We start from the raw sequence: 7,500 nt of genomic DNA on the forward strand, positions 1-7,500 counted from the left end.
AAAGACAAAGGGAAACACAGAGGGTATTACTGTCTTTTAATTCTAGAACAACAGGTGAAAACTATTAAAATTATGACTGCCTTACATCCTTAGTCATGTAGACGTTTCCCCACCACAATATTACACCAGAAATGAAATTAACCAGAAGAAGAGACGGGATTTTTTGCATCCAATAATTTAGAAACAAATGCAACAAATCTTGAAACTGACAAAACTGACAAAAATTTCGCTGCATTTCAGGAGACACCATGGGTTTATGGAATGTACACCATGAACACATTTACACTCACCCGATACCTGGATCTGGACTGGGTAACTGTACTCTGTGTACCAGTCTGGGTCTCCTCTCCCAGCTATACACTTGTACTCCCCTGTGTGCCTGAGAGCAGCAGGGCTGAGTGTGTAGGAGCCTTTAGCTCCACTAGCAGAGTAGAGGAAGGAAGATGATCCAGTTTTGTACCAGTAATATGTCCATCCAGCAGAGGGCACTGTAACCTTGCAAGAAAGACTAACAGATTCCCCAACATATATCTGCTGATTCTGCTCAAGTGGAGAGACACTCAGGACAGGCTGGGGTTTTGCTGAAACAGAATGAAGTCCTGTTTTAATGGTCTCAATCATCACATAGTGCAAGCATGGTTTAAACTAGCAATCATTCAATTTATGCATGCACTCTTAAATGGGTACATCAACTTTTTTAGAGTAATCTGAAACTGTTTGCCACTCTCCAATAATACAATGTGTTAGAATTTGAAGTGTAACAAAACATTACTTTCCTACATAAGAAAATATCCTTCCTCAACCTTGCTGCAAAAAAACAGCAATTACAGCAGTCTTAACTGTGGCAATACATTGTCTGTTTTGGGCAACTTAACAATAACTAACAATTACCGGAACACATAAATAAATCATTATTGTAATAAATATGTAGGTTTTCTTTCTTTCATTTCAACACCATGTAATGCTGCATAAAATATGTTTTCCTGTGAGAAACTAAATAAAATGTAAAATACCTGTAAAGTGACAATAACTGAGAAATGATACAAAAAGCAAGGGACATTTAAAGTCAAATTTAAATTTAGTAACAGTTTTTCATCCTTAATTAAACTTCGACTTAAAACTCTGTGAGTTCAGAAAGTATCATCTGCGTACAATAATGAGTTTCTTCCACAGGGCTGAAAGGTCTGTCGGCCTGCTTAGTTTGAAGAAAAAAAAACAAATACATGGCAAACTACCAAACAGACCCATATGTAGTGTGTAAAATCATAAGTGACCTATAATTCACATGTGACACAGAAAACCACAAATCTGAAGTGAAATGCAAATACTATACATGTTGATATACTTCAAATGACACTGCAAATTAAAACATGCATGTTGTTTGTTTGCGTTTCCTTATACACAGGATATAATGCAGTTTGTGTCTAAAGGCAATTGTTTTCTCCCTAAATCTCAATGCTGGTAAGCACAGTGATTTAACACACACCAAGTCACACTAAATAATCAAGGCAACAGTATCTCACACAAACTGAACAAACACTATTCCTGATTAAACCAGTTCAATCTTTCCTAAATTTCTTTGTGTAATTTGGATCTTGTCTAGGAAGTCCATGGAAGGCACACTGAGACCATTCAGCACTCACCTGATACCTGGATCTGGACTGGGTTACTGTACTCTGTGTACCAGACTGGGTTTCCCCTCCCAGCACTGCATCTGTACTCCCCTGTGTGTGTAAGAGCAGCAGGGCTGAGTGTGTAGGAGCCTTTAGCTCCACTGGCAGAGTAGAGGAAGGAAGATGATCCAGTTTTGTACCAGTAATATGTCCATCCAGCAGAGGGCACTGTAACCTCACAGGACAGAGTGACAGATTCTCGTTCATATATCTGCCCATGTGGAGAGAAAGTCAGGCGAAGGGAGGGTTTCTCTGCAACAAAGGGAAAAGACTGAGAATTCTTTCCCCATCTTTGGACAATGGTGTCATCCAGCACAAAATGTAAACTGCAATCAAACTGGGATTCAGAGGGAAACATTAGCTACGTGCTGTACAGTTAGGTCTGTTAAACTATTGCAGCCTCCAGTTGTGGCCTAATATGTTGTATTATGACATCTGGAATGTTGTCTTAAGCAAAGATTGTTAATCCCCAGCACCTTAGTGGTATGACTGCCTGCAACCACAATTTGCTCTTCTAATATTTCTGTTAATTACTAATCACACTGTATAACAATCACCTTGATTGTACAGTTGTTGTCTTCCATAGAATCCTCTCACCCTGCACAAACAGGCTGATCCCCCCAAAATAACTGCCAGCTGATAGCCCATTCCCTCCTGCTGTGTGATAAAATGGTATGCCCAGGCTTGTAATATTGAACAGACAGAACCAAAAATATGAATAATTTTGATGTTTTGCAAACTTGCATGATCAGGATCATGGTCCCATCCACATTTGTTTACAAGCTCCTCATCAACATGAATGTCCACAATAAATACGATAAAATCTTTTTAAAAAAATCTAAAAATATGATTATGATAAACACGTCTAGTTTTGGACCTAGTTTTGGAAAAATAAAAACTAAATGAAACAAACTTACTGAAATTATCACACATATTGGGAAAGTGTTATGAAGTAACACTTAAATTTGAAATTAAAATATTTTATAAAGAAAGAGTTAAGGAATAAATTATCATGATTTCAGGATTGGCTTCTGCTTCTTGCTTCAAAACATATATCTACAGTGTATGCTTTTGAACTTATCAGACTTTATCTAACAGTAAAAAAACAAGGAAAAATTTTCCTTTTTTTCCCCAATTTGGAATACCCATTTGTTTACAGACATACCATACCATCATTGCTACAATCAAGGCTAACAATCCACATGATGCCAAGCATTGCCTCTGGCCAGACTGCGGTCTCCATTTCGATTTCACAGATGTGAATTGAAGGCGGCAATTTTCTACAGGCAGATTGGGCGTCTGATTGACCAGCAGGGGTCGCTGGCGGGCAATGTGGCAGATAAACCCTCACCAACCTACGCACCCCAATCCCCAACAGAAAGAAACCAATATGTGCTGTTGCGGTAAATAGCAGCCGATGACAAGGCTGGGATCAGATCCAGAGCCATAGAGTTCAGAGTGCATTCAGAACGGCGTTCTCGACCCCTGAGCTACTCAGTAGCCTCACCATTGATTCTAATTGTAAAGTTAATGCTGTGTCTGTCCACCACAATGGCACTGCTGTAGTGCTACATTGTTTCCAGTGCCAGGTAACATTTATAAGGCCTCATTGCTGTGTTCTCTGCTCTATTGCACTGCTCCACTTCCTGTCTGCCAGACCCATGTGCTGAAATTCATTAAAGGTTGTTGTCGAGTGAAGAAAGACCCGCAATAAAGCTCCTCTACTTGCACAACAGGAACACGACGGACACTTCTAATGAGTGAACTGATAAACACAATGTGCACTGGAAAAGTTGCAGTAAATATCTTTTTGAGACATTCTGCCTCTGTGGGACTAGTGAGTCCAGCTGTTGTCACCTGATGTTCTGACTCACCTGACACTGTCAGACTGATTCTGTCACTGCAGGACCTAGAAGCACAGCAGTAGTATGAACCACTTTGACCCACAGTAGCAGATGTGATGCTGTAGGTGTCTTCACTGGAGGACCTTGCTTGCCGTACCATTTTTTTATCCTTGTACCAGCTGAACTGTAGGTTCTTGCCTGTCTGATGACACTTTAGAGTGATGGTCTCTCTGGTGAATATCTGGGGCCAGTTAGGATACAGGGTCAGTTTAGTTTTCGAAGTCCCTGCACAAAAACCGCACCCAATGTGTAAGTACATGGATTGTTTGGTGAATGTGTTTTTTTTTCAATAAGTAATGGAAAAAAATAAGGCAAAATACAAAAACGAAGAATAACCAGTCACAGTCATCATACTACCAATCTGGCAAAGAAGCGATTCAAGGGAACTGAAATAAGAAAGGATGAACAAAGCACACTAGAAAAACAATCTGAATGAATAAAGCTGATTCTATAACACGCATTACATGTAGCACATGTATTATGAAAGATGTGCAGTTATTCTCAATTACTTTGGTCATCCTTCCTTCAAATTACAAATTATTTCCGGTACAGTGAGGGCGTTTTTTGAATCATAAGTTTGATATCCTAGAATTTCAATGTTAGAACACTGGCTTTGTGCAACCTGGCTATGGAGCGCTCTAAAATTAAGATGCTAAAGTAGTATCTCTCAAATTGGCACCAGGATCAACCCATCCCTTCAGGGTGGAATCTTTGGCAGCAGTTAGAACAACCATTAAGAAGTGTCTGTCCAAAGCATTCAAGTACATGGACTTAATGGTTAGGTTTACAGTGTCCTGATGAATTCCATTGGATAGTTTGTTTGTAACGGGGCAATTTCATTAGTTTCCAGGGGTCTAAATAATGGCTCCCCTGGATTTCCTGTCGGCCCTTTCATCTTTGAAAAATAAGAAAACCATATTATCAGCATGCACTGATAATTGCAACTACTTGTAATTCTGGTGCAAAGTTATTTTTATTATGTCCAGGGCAGTGGTGCCTTAAATAAATATAGTTTAGTTTTCAGTTATCAGCACGCACTGTAATTCTTCTTAGCTCTGTCTTGCAATTGCTTTTGATAGAGAAACTTAATTTAGTTGGATTTTTTTTTTATTTGTTTAATGAGTAAAAGAATTCCTGCCCAGCTCTGCAGCACCTGTCTTGGATCTCACGGTCCCATTGACATTACAGTGCTCATATGAACACACAGTGCTCCATTGAAGACCACATGATGGTGTTGCATAATTTCAGTGATGGCAAGACATTCTCACGTGAATCATAGAGCCAGAGGAAAAACACCATTGCAGTTTCAGTCTGATTCAGTTTCTGATTGACTATCCAGTTACAGAAACTGGACTGTGATTATCTGTAAATACTCACCCTCTCGAAAATGGCCAAGTCTGACCATTAGACTCAGCACTGAAACACAAAGAGGAATCGGTAATATGTTTCATTATCAATACAACGTCCAGCTAAAGGTAGACTCATCATTACATTACATTACATATTGTGTTAATATATTCTGTACATATCATTTGTTCAGTATTTTCTGTACATCATCTCTCTATATCATCTTGCACATTAGTGTGACTATTACACACACACACACACACACACACACACACACACACACACACACACATTCTCTCTCTCTTAGAGTAGAGGTCTGAAGGTCATTTTGCACATTAAATACATAGCTTTTGTTGTTTTTGTTCTATACACATTTTCTTTGTAATTAGTGTCATGTAATTCTACATCTCTGCACCTACAGAGAGAAATCTCATGTCATCTCATTCACTGATACACACTGCCTCAGTTTAGTGATAACTTCCCTTCTGTATCCTTACCATATTATCTCAGTCTGCTATACCTCCTTCCTTTTCTTTACCCCAGTGTTCATACATCCATCCACTTACTTTCTGAATTTAAATTTAAATTCATGTATCGTTCTAAAAACCTCATTTGCTCACTGCTGTTACTGACTTTCAAGTTTTTCTAATTAATATTTTTGTTTAACAATTCAGCTTCAACCAGGAAAGTCGGTTGAGAACCAGTTTTCGTTTATAACAACGTCCTCGCCAAAGGGCCAGTCATGCAGATAGTACAGTAAATAGAGTGGTTAAAAATACAGACACAGAAACAAGCAGCTAAGCAGAACTCTGTATATTTTACACCATACTCAGAAAGGTGTGCACACGATGCAGGGTAGAGCAGATTAACAAGAGCGAGATTATGACAATGACGGAGTTGTGTTTGTTTGCTTAAGAACAGACACTGAGACATGAGCAGTCCATGTCAGAGTCTTTTGTAGTTGTGCCATAGACATTAATGTTATAATAAACATATTACAGCAAACAGGAGCGAAACCAATTAGACGATACTGACTTTGTAAAAGACTGATTCTGCGGCACTCACCCATCAATGCGATCGCACTGTTTGCCTGCATGGTTCTGTGTGAGGGTTTACGCTTCAGCTTCTGTTGTTAGGAGGGTGAGGAAACCATGACACCTGATGTGCAGCACAGCTATTCTCCAGCTCATGCAGTCAGTCTGTTTTAAATTAATTTCCTGACACCGCATTTCCTGTCTCAGTAGATCACTTCTACCTCAGCTCATATCTCACTGTCTTAAGAAAGAAACTTTCTCACTATCAGTGTCCGATACAGAACACTCCCACGTCAAAACAAATATTAAATTCCCGTGATTCTTTATTTATTTTTGTAGAGCCTGATTTTGGATGTGGGTCTCTTTTAATTTGGCCTGCTTTAATTCTCATACTGATTTGTGCTGCAAAATGTAAAAGGTAGCTCATTGGAGATTTAAGGTCAGATTTGAGGACATCAAAGTTTGGATGGCCTTAATTTTTTTTTTGAACTTCAATGAGAATAAAACTGAAATCATGATATTTGGACCCAGTGGTGCCTGTGATGCCCCTCATATGGACCTATTCTCCCTGGAACCATATGTAAAACCCACTGTAAAAAGTCTGGGTGTGATAATGGACAGTGATTTTAAATTGTACAAATAGATAAACTCAATGATTAAATCCAGCTTTTTCCAACTGAGGCTCTTATCTAAGGTCAAGCCCTTTTTATCATTTAATGATTTTGAAAGGGTTATACATGCTTTTATCTCGTCCCGTCTTGACTGCTGTAATGCTCTGTATGTTGGTGTTAGCCAGGCCTCCCTCTCGCGCTCACAGTTGGTCCAAAATGCTGCAGCTCGTCTCCTAACAGGAACACGCAAGCAAAAGCACATCACCCCTGTACTCGCCTCCCTTCATTGGCTCCCTGTACGTTTTAGGATTAATTTTAAGATTTTATTGTTCGTCTATAAATTGTTAAATGCGCTTGCTCCAACCTACCTTTCTGACCTATTACAACTGCATGTCCCATCAAGGTCACTCAGGTTCGCTGACCAGTTCCTTTTAGTTGTCATAAAATCAAGGCTGAAGCATAGGGGAGATCATGCCTTTGCAATTACTGCCCCTAAACTCTGGAATGAGTTGCCTCTGCATGTAAGGCTGGCCCCTACAGTGCCTATTTTTAAATTGCGTTTTAAAACGCATTTTTATTCCTTGGTTTTTAAGTCAGTATGAGAGTTGCTTTTTGCTTTTTCTTTCATTTTATTGCTATGGTCTCATTGCTTTTATTTATTGTCTTTTTAATTTTTATCTGGTCTCTTTGTCCTATAGTGTTGTCTAATGGCTTTCGCTATTCTGATTGTACAGCACTTTCCTCAACTGCTGCTGTTTTTGAATGTGCTTTATAAATAAACTTGACTTGACTTGACTTGACTTGAGATTTAAGATACTTGTCAATACAGGTGACCAAAATCACGTATGAAACGGAATGAAAATGAACAAGGTGATTTGGGTCACTGTGTCCTGGGTCAGTGGGCAGTGCTGCTATAGGCTGGATATCTGAA

The sequence above is a fragment of the Megalops cyprinoides genome, chromosome 1 (genome assembly GCF_013368585.1).
Source record: "Megalops cyprinoides isolate fMegCyp1 chromosome 1, fMegCyp1.pri, whole genome shotgun sequence".
NCBI classification, from domain to species: domain Eukaryota; kingdom Metazoa; phylum Chordata; class Actinopteri; order Elopiformes; family Megalopidae; genus Megalops; species Megalops cyprinoides.